Below are 12,884 nucleotides of genomic sequence, written 5' to 3' on the forward strand. Positions count from 1 at the left end.
TGCTAGCTTGCAGTAGGAAGACCCTTTCCCTGCATCTTCTGTGGTGTAATCAGTAGAAAGGAAGCTCAAACTTGAAATCTTTGGGCCCTTCTGTCACAAAAATAAGTAGTCTTCTGCTCCAATTAATTAAACTGATATAAATTCCCCACTTAAATCACACTTTGCATATCCATAATCTCTGCACTACATTTTATGTGTACTTTACCCTTGGGTAAAAATTTGTGAGCATATAAATGCTTTCTCATATAATCTTGCTAAAGCACACTCTTGCCTATAAATATTCATACCACTGCCAAAACATTTGCAAGCTTTCCCCAAAGGTGAAATATGTGTAATGTACTTTGCCTTCTGGGTATAAATATTATCCAATACATTTTGGTTAATATGAATACACTAATTATTCTTGTAACCCTTTTTAAAAGGGTCATCCTCATGATGTGAATTTTTTAAAAATGTAATTACAGTAATTGGATACTTAATCTAATTAAAATTGGCTTTATCTTTAATGGGAATTTTTCTAAAGAGGCAGAATGACAATTGACTTTCTGATAATCACTGTTTTCTTTCAGCTAGAAGATGCATTTAATATAGCAGGAACCAGAGAACATGGCCTCTTTACCATATGCCAGCCACCTTTTGAGCCAGTTAAACTCTAATTTCATACATTACGGGCAAAACTTTTATTTATAAATAAAAGTCCTGCATCCTGAGTATTGATTTCATTGTGGCTCTGATGCAGATAATTTAAAGAGTACATACAGTACTGACTACTCTGCAGAGACCCCTTAAAGAACATGACCTACAGGAGACTGTGCCAGTGCATCACAAAGTCTTCGTCTTTGAGGATTCATGTCACTAGCTCCATATAGCTGTGACGTGTAGAGTCTTATTTGGGACATGTTTTGCACGGAGTATACAAAAATAAATGCTTTTCAGGCAGGATTCGCCCAACCATAGGTAGAAATCTACTTTCAGATGCAAGGAAATACAGTGTAGTTTTCCCCGCTGGCGAAAAGGAGTGCACGGAGTATCTTGCCCAGACAGCCGGCCACCCTGCACTTCTGAATACAGGGTTAGATACATCCCACCTAATGAGAAGCAACAAACAAAAAACTATTTGAGGGGAAAGAATTCACTCAGAAGTAGAAAAGAGAATTCTAGCGTGAGAAACCAGATGAGATTCAGAAAGTTTGGTCAACACGGCAGATGGGTCGAAAGCGCTATAAAACTGACTTGAGAAAGAAATGAAGGTGTGGGTTCCTTGATAATGCAGCAGATTTCTAATGGTTTGTGCAAAATAGTTCAAAATCTCTACCATTTTTGTTCAGCCTAGGTTCTTTACATATGGTTTGGAGCTCGTCATCAGGATGAGCTAACCAGAACAGAGCTAATAGCAGTGGCTGGAGAGCTCTGCCTTGGACTGGCATTTCTGGAAGCAGGTAGGTCTGCTGCTGCCCCTCTCAGGCACTTTGCTTCCAGCAAAGGACATTACTGGAAACCAGGAAAGAGAGTGCCAAGGAAAATAAAATAATAAATTAAAAGTTTTGTAAGCTTTGCTTGTAACCCATATGCCTCATAGGCTGATGTTATGTGGCTGAAGAGACACAAGGAGAAATAGAGATCTTTCATTGAGGAACTAATCATTGTCAACTGAGAAGGTTAATCATCTATAGTGTGTTTCAGCAATAGTCTGTGCATAAAAGAGGAAGAACAGGTATCCAGGTATAGAGAAAAAAAAGAATCTGGAGCGAAATTAGCAATAATAAAAAGAAATGGTACACTTGAAAGCTGATGAAAAAAGCTGATCACAAAATGAGTGCATAGCTTCAGAGGCATCCAGGAAAGCCTCTAGTTTTGAGAACTACCATCAGTCTAGAGCTATAATTTTCAGTTTATAAAAACCATTTTCCTTGTGAAAACCCTTTATTATGAGAATATGGCAAAAAAATGGCATTTCCCACCACTGAATTGATGTCACCATCTGATAGCCTTCACTGAGCTAAAGCAGCCAGATTGAAATTAAAAATGAAGGTAACGTTGTCTTTCAAAGAGAACATTTACTTTTGGCTCTGTCAAGAGGGGGAACTTTCAGTGACAAAAAGAAGAGTGAATTGTTGGGTAACTGATCATCTACCAGACACACACAGGTTTTGAGAATTTGTGAAGTCTGTGTTGCTATGAGGGACAACCACTTCTAGGTCCGGCAGTATTTTGGCAATGATGCAGGAGAAGAGGAAACTGTAATGGCCATCTCAATGACTTAGTATTTGCAGAACTGAAAAGCCTCTTGATTAATGCTTACACTTCAGGGCCACCAGCAGCTAATGAATGCAGAGAAATTGAGTGGGTAACGGCCAATTATGAAAAACTAAGTTCTTTGGAAATAAATTTTTGGATTATCGTAGGAATTTCTGGCTCCATCAATGTGGTCAATTCGCTTCATGGTCCTCATCAAAGATTCCTTGACAAAGGGCTCTTGGCAGGTTTCCCATCTGCACGCTTAGAACAGAAACCTTTTGCTTTTGGAATCTGTCTTGGGTAAAATCTCTGCACTGCTGATAGTCTCTCCAAATTATTGGCTTATTGAGAAACTAATTTCAAACATTGCTCTAAGCATGAAGGAAAGGTGTTGGCTGCTGAAAGGAATAAATGTGCTCAGGGAAAAAGAAAAAGAGTCTATTGCCTCTTTTGTCTGTTTTGCAGACATGTAAATGTCCCTTGTCTTTCAGCGGTATAGTTGCAGGAAGCAACTACCAAGTAACTGACCTTGTCACATATATCCCCTTAGAATAGCATAGGAAAAGGGTGTTTTTTACTGTTGTTGGGTTTGGTTTCTTTTTTGTCTAAGAGAAAAGTTGAAGTTTAAAGAAAACTTCTTGTAGATTTGGGGGGGGAAAAAATCCTTTTAGCTATTGGTAGAAATCCCAACTGGTTATACTGGATTTATTTAAAAGATAATAAAATCCTGAGGCTGTGTCATGGTTTTAAAATGCAAGGACAGACTGAAATTACAAAAATCTTAGCAAGTCTATGAGAAAGCTTCTGTTAGGTGTTTCTGATAAAAAGGAATATCCTCAGAAGACCAGAAGTGCCCATATGACTTGCGCTTTGCTTTGACTGCAGTCAAAGAAAGTGGGTGCCAATCCTATTATCATCCACAGGATTATTTCAGGAAGCAATTTGATACCAGGTACAGTAAGAAATGAACCAGCTGGACAACCACGTTCTAGTGAATTCATTTACAGCAGATTTAGTATGTCGCGTGCATCACAGGCAGAAAAAAAAATAAGATTCAAATCCGAAGTATGACTGAGAGTTTTTGGGTATCCATGAGGGCAGCGTCCGAGCTGCGTGCCCACGACATGAGCGAATGAGAGAACCGCTCAGCCAGAGATGCATCTCCAACAAAGAGACAACATTTGCAGCCAACAAAGCCCTTTTCGAGGCTGCAAATCTGGGAGTGGGACCAGGCCAAGGCAGGTGTGGTGGGAAGGGAGCAGGGCACAAACTCGGCTGCGGTCCTTCCCAGCACCAGTGGCTGCAGCTTCCCCTGGGAGAGAGGGAACCATTCCAGGAAGGTTGGGTGAAAGCAAAGCTCGCTTCTGACTGATAGCGCAAAAACAGCCTGCCATCAAGGCAGGATAAATCTTGAAGTAATTACAGTTGCCTTCTAATTTGCAGGGGGAGAAGGAGTAGTGTAAAATGCATGGGCCTAGGAGGTTACCCGGTAAGGGTGAATGAGGAAGGATTTCATCTTTTGAGGTAGCCAGAATTCTGCAATTTCAGGAAATAGTAAGAAACTGTTTAGCTGAAACAAGAAGAGCTTCCCTTGAACCCGTTTCACTCTGCAAAAATCCAAGCCTTCCTCAGTGCACGGAGGGAAATTTTAGCGCTGCTTGAGAGAAAATGCCGCTGGCCAGCTGCTTACCTGACCTGGGAGTGCCTCGTTCTGGGTTACTGACTGTCTGGGGGCATTAAGGTAAATAATATTGCCCCACTTCTTGTTGTGCAAGTCATGATACCCTTATGTTTTGTAAAGAAACAGCAGAGCAAATTCTCACTGTCTCCCCCTGACAGAAAGAGCTCACAATGGTCCAAACTTCAGCCATATCACTTGATAACACAGCCATGCAACCATTTTTCAACACTAAAGCCAGATGTTTCGACAGTTCTTTTAATTCTTTAATCTTGGGCTAAGGGAAGTGTTGTACTTTTAACAACTTCAGATGAAGTCCCCTTCATCTCAAGGTGAAAGTGAGAGGCAGCAGAGCCTCTCTTTCTCCAGAAGATGGCAGTGCCACTACAGAAAAGAGGCCAGCAGCTCCGCTCCTAAGGTGACTGCTCTGCAATTTGCCAGCTCAGAACTCATATATAACAAGTTTTGATTTTTTTTTTAAATAGATGATCAGATAATTATACTTCAATGACTGTCAAAAGCAATAATGATAGCACTCATTACAACTTTAAAGTGTGCCTGGTTTCCCAAGGGCTCACAACAAACGTTAATTCATCTGAATGGAAGCAGGAGACATAATTAGGCAGTTACTCATTTCTATCACATATAGCGTGTGCTATAATTAATTTTTGCTACACGTGTTCTCACTGGCTGCCGAGCTGTCCTCCTAACATCCCTCTCCTGTGCACCTGCCTGGGGTAAATACGGGCGTTGCAGCACTTGCAGTACCAGGTAAGTAGCTGCTAAGCTCTGAATTCAATCCGAGGGAAGGGAATAGCACTTCTGGCAGCACTCGTAAGATCTGAGGAATAAATCCGGCAAATAGGCGTATTGAAAATTAATAAGGAACACGGCACTGCACCAGATGCAGCAGTATGCTAACCACATTGCTAAATAGATTGCAACATGCTAACCAGACCGTCTAAAATATATTCAGCCTGCTTTCACGAAGCGTGAGAGCTGAGGCTTTTAATTTTCAGGTTGAGCTTGATTTCTGATTATTTTTGTCACATAGTAGCTCAAGGATTTTGTGTTATGATTACATATGATTTACTAAAAATAACAGATCAATGAGAAGATGCAGAACTTACTGTGCTTCTCTTTCCATTCACTTATTATTTTTTTATAAGTCTTTCATTTCAAAAAGGCTCTATTCACACTAAAAAGGCTACCTACCAGTTCAGTGAGAGGAAGGCAAGCAAAGAGTGATCCTACACCCTGCTAACATATTCACATAAAGCTCATCCAATTTTGTTAAGACCTTTTGTAGAGAATCAAAAGTTAGTGAAGATTGTATTGTAATTCCTCTTCGTGACCTGAAAGTCACGCAGCTGGATTCAAGTAGGCCAGAAAAGTGTGCCTTGCAGAAACACCCTGTGTTTTTTTTTTGATACTCTGAAAGTTGGTACTGCTGACCCTGCCCTCCATACCAACAGCTGAGCCTCTGGTAGGAGCTCATGACAGAAGACAATTCGTGGCAGCGGTCGCACAGTCAGCTGAAGGAAAGAGCTACCTGCTTTTAGCAATTGCAGCCTACGTGTTTTCCTTCTAATGGTGCAAAAGTTACATGTTGCTCACAAAGTCCTGAAGATTCCAGTTTGGTGTTTTAAATACCCTAGAGGTAAACAATATGCTGCTTGACCCAGCCGCACCTTTTGACATTGAAATGTTCCTTAGCATCAGTGAGATTATTCAGCTGAAATGCCTGGCATAGTTGGCTGGTCCACAGAGGTTGCAACCATGAGGAGCAGAGGGCTTGAACTGTGTATCAGCTAAGAGCAGGAGAGCATGCAGGAAAAGCAGTGGAGCCATGGAAAAGCTTGGGAGAGGGCTTCTCCCAAGCACTCTCAATTATGGAAACTTCATGTGTTTTGTCAACATTGTGAACATGCACATTGTATCATTCACATCCCTCCTGGATAGGGCTAAATCCAACTCCATACTACACAGGAACACGTTACAACCCCCCCACACACAAAGGTCACTGGCTGGGGCTGGTAGGAAGGGACTGTCAGCTGCTGACCCAGGACCTTCTGTAGTGAAAAGGACTTCAGTGCTATTTTCTGTTGCAGTTCTTTTGCAGCTCTTGTGATATTGCACTTTTCTGGAGAAAAACATCCCATATGAACAAGAAACGACACTGAAAATGTTTAAAATTCAAAATCAAGTAAGGAAAGAATTAGAAAATGTAACAGAAGGAAATACTATAAAATGGTATGATGTAATAACCTTTTTCCTACAAGGATGACTATCTGATCTTGACCCAAATTTTGAATAAGGCATGAGAAGGAAATACAGGTATAGAATAATAACTGTTTTGTATCATCTCAGTTATTTAAAATTCTCCATATTGAAGACAAAGGCAAAGTAGCTGACAATGAAGTTTTGCATTACATATGTGGTAGAAATATCAGAAAATTAACACATAATGTGAAGAATCCCCCATTGTTTGTGTATTTCAATTTACTGTGTGGACGTGGTATATGACGATGCATTTAAATTATGACCTTACAAATTATAGTCCCTTAAAACTTTCCAAGTTTTAAATGGTGTGTTGTACAACAGGTCAACCCTGAGCTATCAAAGCTATGACTAACGCTCAGAAGAAGTGAAAAAAGTCATACTCACTGCTGAGCAAGCTGGCTGTGTGGCGCACAGGCCAGCCATGCAGCTGCAACAGGATCACGTAGGAAACCAAAGGAGCCCGTGCAGCTGGAAGCAAACTAGAGGAACAAGACGAGTAGGGTGTTACCCGTCAGTCATGCGGCTTCTTCAGGACACTTTCCAGAAGTCCTGCCCTGTGCCCCTGAAGGTGCCTGCACGCCCCACACCAGGGCCGAGAGCAGCCTCCGCTGCAGCAGTATCCACACGCTCTCCTCCTCCCACACGCGGCCAGGCGGTGGCCCCCCAAGCACCCCCTCCATGCGGCGCAGGCCCTGGCACGTGACACCAGCTTGGGGTAAGCAACAAAAGACGTCAAGTTCCAAGAGCAGAACGGCAACCACGGCTGCTGGGGACTGGTTATTTCTGGTCAATTACTTACTTTCCATGTGTCTTCACTTGGGTCATTCAGCCTCTGCATGTCTCCTTTTTTCTGCTTGGCTGGGCCCCTTCAGTTGCTAGCAGGGCTTCAGTTATGGCCTGTATTTATATGTTTGGAGCTTGGTTGATGCCTCCAGGCATGACGGTGTTGTTGCCACTGATTATTGTCCCACAGATGAGGAAGGGCAGAGCACGGACACTCGTGTGCCTTGCTGTAGCTGGTCCCATGCTCAGGAAGTAGGTGACCCACTCCAAGAGGGAACACTGGAGCTGGGCCTGCATATGGCTGAAGGAAGAATGAAGGGCCTATGAAAATAGAATGGTAGCTTATGATTTTCAGTGGTAGACACTGAGAAGACACTGTAGTGTAAATAATCCTTGGATGTGCAGCTGTAAGGACAGTTAATATAGAGTTTCCATTAAAAACCTCTCAGGAGATCCTATAATATTAAGCAAAATTAGCCCAAAGGCCCAAATACTTCAAATCAGGCATCATGCAGTGAAATTAAAAAGCCCCTGTTGGAGAGCAAGATTCAGCGAACACACTGAGGCAGTCTATGGTTGTCGGGTGGGTGACTCAGACATGAGGTGGGTGTCAAATGAGCCAAGAAAAGCAACTTGCTGGGAGCAGGCCAGCAAAACCCATACAAGGCCAGAGCAGATAGAAGCACCAAGTCTTTCATATTCATTTTTATATACATGTGGATGTGTATATGTACATATGTTTACATGTCCTGCAGCTCCTCACCTTGGCCAAGAGCCTTTTGAGCCTGCAGTTTGGCTCAATGGCGCTTGGAAAGTTGCATCCCCAAAGTTCAGCTGAGGACCAAGGCGTCCCGCGTGCTGGGAGCAGGCAGAGGCCGAGCATCCTCCTGCGTGCGACGGGGTTACAGAGTTACATATCAGTAACTACCGGGTGCAGCTCACATGTCTCATAACTTCCTATGATTAAAAATTGATGTAGCTACAAATATGAGCTACAAATACTAATTTTACATTAAGTGTTGTTTTTTTACGAGTTATTAATTAGTCTGTGCTGATACTGCAGGTTTTCATTACTTTCACCAGTCATCCATGTTATATATTTAGACTGTGTAGGAGATCACTACATTATGCAACAGCCTTTTTTAGATTGTTTTGCATATTGTAATGAGGCGTTTCAGAATCCTTTCCTTGTCCAGATCATCGAAAGATAACGTGATGGAACCGGTGCCAAACAGGAATCGTGAGCTCTGTTAACCACGGCTTCCGACTGTACCAGTTGCTCCAGCTTGCCAACAAAACTTTGTATGCAGAGGATTACTGTGTGCATTTTGCAGTCCTTTGGCACTGCCAAGTACTTTGCACCTGCAAATAATTCCCCAGGAGTGCCTGGCACTGCTGCCGAGACTTGGTGCTCAGCGGTGCCTGCGTTGGTCCATTAAGTCCTGGAGACGTTTATTGTGAAGCTCAGGTTTATTCAACCGCGTCTCTCAATGAGTCGAAAGTATAATATAAATATTAGTGCCACACTTGGTAGAAGCAGTAAACAATATGCTCTTTAGTAGCATAGATATGAACGTTGTTTAATTTGAGACTGAAATAATTGCACAGAGGATTTCATTGCACTGATACAAAGCATAACGTGGGCAGACCTCGTCTCTTATGCCTAAGAACATTACTGTACTGAAGCTACATTTTTTTTTGCTTAGAAATACTAAAAATAAGCACATTATGTTTTTAGCAATTGATTAGGCCTCTGCTACTCTATAAGGCAGATGAGCATTTGAAACATTTATGTAGTTTCAGATACTACTTTGAGCAAGTCCTCAGGGTGCAGATGCTTAAGTTAAATAACTGCATGCTTAAGTTAAATAAGTGCCAAACTCCCAAGAAAAACTGAAATCAGTGGGGCTTTCCTTGCATATGTTTCAGTTCACTGGAAAAGCTTTAGCCGGCTGAGGATAGGTGCTGCAAAGCCTGGAGGTCTAGAGCCTAATGGCAAGATTTCAAAGGATATTGGCATGCACAGCTATTTTAAACAGCGGCGCAGGAGCAGTGCCAGAGCAACCATTTAAGGTGCCTGGCGCTATGGGAGGACACCCGTGGGTGTCTCACCCTGCTCCATTGGCCCTGCTTTGCAAGGCTGTGCCTTCGTTTCGGGCAGCGGGTACCGAGCACACGCACAGCCCGGAGCCGAGCTGGTGCACGGGCACTCAGCAACTGCAGTGATTTAACTACAAGCCAGGGTGCTCAAACCTTGCTGCAACAGGATGTAGGCTGCAAAGGACTGTGTTTGAAGGCTTTTAGGTGCCCAAATGCCACTACAAGGTGTGGAGGGCAGGTGCCGCGGTGCTTGCTCATTCCCCCAGCTCTGCCTTTGGAGCAGTGTTACTAACTCCAACTGGCCATCATGTTTTTCAAGTTATTTTCAGCAACACAGCTTGGCAAAGAAGTAATAAGTTATCAGGACCAGCCTTTCTTTTCAACCTTGGAGAGTTTATCTTTCAGATAAGGAAGCTCCAGGGTTAAGTGCACACGGCTCAGCACTGCCCTTATGTCAGCCTGTTTAAGGAAAAACTCATAAGCTAGTACAGAACTATCGCAGAATAAGAGAAATTGCAGAACTAAAATAAATACCTATCTCAGTTCTTCAAAGATGGAATTTGCAGGTTTGTCTCCTCTAAACAGATGAACAAGTACATTAAGATATGTGATATTCATTAAGTTTTTCAGTGAGAATAAATCCATGCTAAACGACACAAAAGACAAATATTAGTTAAAATGTCCAAATTTGCATGCCTTTTCTGGTAAGAATGAAATACTATACACTTTTAACATTGTACAAGTGTTGGAGGAACTGAATACTTTTGGTTTCCTAACCCAACAAACAAAAGTATTTAAGACAGCCTGTTTTTCTTCTAAAATATCATTTCTGGAAAAGGACACATAGCCAGTTCACGCAGCTCGTCTGATGTGTGATCACATATTAAGTGATGGTCTGTCCATACCTTTAGGTCACCTCACCTACAAGTAGGGCCGTGTAGAATTAGACGCTAGTTGTTGAGGTTATTTTCATCCTTTTTTTCTTCCTTTATTTGTAATTTAAGGCAGGGGGAGGTGCAAGAAAGCATGTCCCAAGTCGCTCTTCTCCCACCACAGAGATCTTTCCTTTACTGTCTATTGGGCTGAAATTTAATCAGTTTTCTAATAATGTCATGTACCGAGTGATGTGATCACGCTTTCCCCCAAACACTGGAGCTATTGCAAATACCTGGTTTAATTTCCCTCATCTACAGACTCCACATGTGACTTGTGATGGGGTGGGAACCTCTCCGGCCCTCTCTTTCAGGGTCTTGTTGCCTCTGCCTTCTGCCAATCGTACGTGACAGTGCGTTCTGCCCGGGGAAAATGTGATCACCCCGCCGGAGGGGAGCAGTATCAGCTTTACAGGAGAGCCTTTCCACTTACTATCTACAAAGAAACCCACGTTTTGCTTCATGCTAACTACCCTTCTGGTGGGAACACCAACAATATTTCTAGCCTAATTTCTGTTCCCCTATCAACACGGAGAGTCTGTAGATAGTGTTACATGACTGCATTCCCTCGTCGTGAAGAGAAAAGTGATGTCTCTTTTGCAGCCCCAAACTCTGCCACGAATGCCACTGTTTGTCCCAATTCTCCCCACAACCTACCCTTACCCCTCTAGCTTCATGTGATGAGTTATTGTTACAGAGCATATCTTCCATTGTGGAAAAGGGGGAGGCTGGGAGGGAGTACCAAAGAAACTCCAGTGGCTGCATTCAAAGTGTAATGCTTCTTATCACAAATAATTTAAAAACTGCAAGAACCCCAATTTGCAGCTAGGAGGCCCACTTGAGGGATCAGTTAAAATTTACTCCTTTATACACATGCCAACTTTGACTTCAAAAAGACTTTATTCCCAAGGATAAACAACCCAATATTTGTGTAATATAATTAAGTGAAGGCATCTTTAAATGTCATACCAGCTTGTGCCATGCTTTAAATTGTTATGCATCAACAGAATTTAACGAGATGGCCAAGGATCCTGCTTCCTGCGTGAATGCGATAAGCCACAAATACTGTATAGCTCTTTAATAGATTGCCAAAATAAAGCATTTTGTATGCAAATTATTCATGGAGTGGCAAAGCTAATATAGTGCCAAAATTACGCCCACTGGTCCTCTGCAATTAGTAGTTAAGTTGAAGTATCTTCAAACTGCAGAATTTCTTTCAGTGCCTCCCAATACTTGAAACATCTTTTCATTTATGAAAATATGAAATAGCAGCTTTTATTTTCCCTTTAAGGTTTAGGGTATGTGTGCGCTATAGCAGAGAGGTGGCAAAAGGGATCTAATCAGAATAATTGCACCACGGCTGCACAGGAAATAAATATAAAAGTCCAGTGACTTGCAAGAAAGTTGAAGGAGAAAGAAAAAAAAAAAATTGATTTCCCCCTCCCCAGCCCACGACCCCTCCCAGTTATATGAGCCTTAACAAGTCAGGATGAAAAAAAACCAACAAACCCCAAAATTTTATACTTAACAGCAACAAAGAATGAATTAAAAAATATAAGCAGCTAGATCACAGTGTCATGTACTTTTTGGCCTCTGTCAGATACCACCTGGTCCAGGAAGTACCTGTTTATCCCTAACACTTCCAGCAGAAAACCTTCTTGGTGGAAACTAGGTGGAGAAGCTGCCACTATGAAGAGCCAACATGTGAATCATTTACCCCACACCTTAGCAGGCCAGAAATCCTCTGACCTGCTCTTTTCAACAGAACTGGAGATGAATCACCCATATACAAGGGTTTCTTATATAAAGCTAAGTACACAAATGACTGGCAAGAGCAAAACACATTATATGGAAAATATTCGCAACATTCTCACCTTTAACTTTAAATATTTATATTCTCCCCTGAAGGTCAGTAGAGAGGCAGCAAATACTGCAAGAAAGAGAATGAGAGAATGAAGAAAAGAAAAAGGATTTCTCAGAGTCCCAATTTTCAACGAAAAACCTCTTCTCCTTATTCTTCTGCAGCCTGAGATCATCTCTTACACAAACTTAGGGCAGATAAGGGAGTGGTGGATAAGAGAAAAAGAAGAGTCGCTCCTTAGGGGGGAAAATTGATTTGGGGAAAAATAACCATGGTAGGAAATTTCTAAGTGTTCAGGCAAGTTTTACGTTCTTTGGTGTCATTTATAACACTGAGGAGAAATTAAGCATGATGAAAAAGTAGACGAGTGGGTATTTCCTGTAGATCATGTTCATTTTCTGTAGTGTTAATGCCAACTGTATTTTTCATTTACAATCTAATCATCAAAAAGGTATAGTACATGTCAAGGGCCTGTGACAATGATTTAAGGAGTTTGTGTCAAACTGCTTGGACCTAAACGGCCTTTCTAAACTAACCCGGAGGATTTACTGCCGGCTAAACAAAAAATGCAATTTTGATCACCAACTATTTTCTAAAATTTTGTGGGCGGCCATAAACCACTGCAGTCAGCCCTGCAAACTCCAAAAAACTGTCATTACGGTGTGCAGCCTTTTAGTGAGGGAAGGGGGGCACGTGGGCCCCGGACCCGACACCAACCCCCTGCCTGCGTGGGTAGGAAGAGGGCAGCTGGAAAACGGCTCTCACGGCAGGAAGCGGCCAAAATAAAGCGAACGGGGCTAGGAAAGCTTTGGGAGGGCCGACCCTGCGTGTGCAGCAGGGGCTGCGAGACTGCGGCCGGCAGCCGCCGCCGGCGGTTTTGTTAAAAACGGGCCGGGATGGGGAGGAAATAAAACCATAAATAAATAATAGCAGCCAATGAAAACCCATCTGCCGCCGCGCCGCCTTAAGTCCCGGCAGAGCGCGGCGCGGGCGCGGGACGGAGCGGCGC

Source organism: Nothoprocta perdicaria, unplaced genomic scaffold (genome assembly GCF_003342845.1).
Source record: "Nothoprocta perdicaria isolate Ctin4 unplaced genomic scaffold, notPer1 scaffold_15, whole genome shotgun sequence".
In the NCBI taxonomy this organism is placed as follows: Eukaryota; Metazoa; Chordata; class Aves; order Tinamiformes; family Tinamidae; genus Nothoprocta; species Nothoprocta perdicaria.